Below are 1,593 nucleotides of genomic sequence, written 5' to 3'. Positions count from 1 at the left end.
TTCATGAAAAGGCCAACTGAGAGAGCAGAAAAAAACGGCTGGGCAAAGTTTTCCTAGCTGGGGAAAAACAGTGAGGGAGAGTTTTCGTCCCATGGCACATGTTACTGACTAAAGGGACTGCTGCCTTACACTGATTTTAGACATTGAGTTTGTTCCTTGATCCGGAACAATGATTCTAAAACAAGGGGCAGGAAGACAGGCTTTTAAGACTTTCCAAAGAGGTTTTGTCCAATACACATAAGCCCCAAGCTCCCTCTCAATTGAGAATCAGTGCATGTAATGATAGACATTCCTGACGGGAGTATATTGTACACATGAACAGTGTTAGAGGCACAATAAAAAGTTAAAAACCCCGAATCTGTGGGGCAAACATCAAAATTATGTAGTGATTTTTTTTCTGATTAAATTATAAATTAGCTGAATTCCATGACTAGACTCCACACTGCACCACCAAGAACAAGTTCACCCATTTAGCTAGTAACCATACTAGATTAAAGAAAAACAATTCTGTCCTCCTAAAGACAATCTTCAGAGAGACCCACCTGTCCCAGTGAGGTCCTTGAGACTACAAGTAGCATCAGCTAATCAGTGTATGGCTTCTTAAAAGGCTGGCTTTTCTGTTTCTTTCTCTTTGATATTGCACAGGGGGTCCACCAACTTGTTATGAACAAGCTTTAAATCTCTGAAATACTTGACAATCTTCACTTTCATCTCCAGGGTGGCATCCTCATCACACATAAGTACCATGTGGGGATGCTGTGGGAAGACAAACATGGTCCACAGATGGTTCACTCCCTCCTCAATGGCCTTGTGCAGAGCAAACACCTTGTGAACCCTGTGATGAGGATCACCACCTCTCTAGCACCCATGACAGTCAGTGCCCATGCCCACTGTCAGGGCCATGGTGGGCACCTTGGTGAGATTACCACTGAAGAACCTAGCACTGGCCAGGATGGTGTCCATGGCCAGCATCTTCACATGGGTCCTGGACAACAGACTGGAGCCTGACTTGTAAAAGGCAATGTGTTCATCAAGGCCCATCCCTCCAACAAACAGCTCAATCCCTACCTGCAGCCTTGATTGTCTCTTCAAAGGCATCACACTCAGCCTGTAGGCCAACTACATTCCCATCCAGAATTTGGGTGTTTTCTGGGAGGATGTCAATGTGTTTGAGGAAGGTGTCTCACATGAAGGAGTGGTAACTCTCCCAGTGGTCTCAAGGAAGGCCCACATACTCATCCATGTTGAAAGTCTTCAATATTGGAAGGACAGGTCTTCATTCTTATAGTACTCAATCAGCTTCTTGTAGCAGCCAAGTGGGGGTGCTCCCAGAGGGGAGCCCCAGAGTGAAGTACTTGTCTGGTCTTGCACTAAACTGGTGATGCAGTTCCTGATATATTTGGCTGAGTACTCACTGGCCTGAGAATAGTGGTCCAGAATGTTGTGCTTCATCTTGTCGAGAATACCTCCTGCAGTGGCTGCAGTGACTGTGCTAATCTTTCCTTGTTTGACGATAACATAAATAATTCACTGGCTGCCTGCTCTGGAGCTCACACACCACAAGTAAAGAATCCGTGCGTCACAGTGAACAGA

The 1,593-nt window shown here is 45.4% G+C and overlaps 1 pseudogene; it reads right to left on the bottom strand.

Annotated features, from left to right (window-relative positions):
• Positions 1-261: 261 nt before the first annotated feature.
• On the bottom strand, positions 262-1,593 carry LOC113902779 (annotated as a pseudogene).

Source organism: Bos indicus x Bos taurus, chromosome 13, assembly GCF_003369695.1.
Source record: "Bos indicus x Bos taurus breed Angus x Brahman F1 hybrid chromosome 13, Bos_hybrid_MaternalHap_v2.0, whole genome shotgun sequence".
Lineage (NCBI taxonomy): Eukaryota > Metazoa > Chordata > Mammalia > Artiodactyla > Bovidae > Bos > Bos indicus x Bos taurus.
Note: the sequence above shows the minus strand (reverse complement) of the source record. Positions and strands in the feature narration are given on the sequence as shown.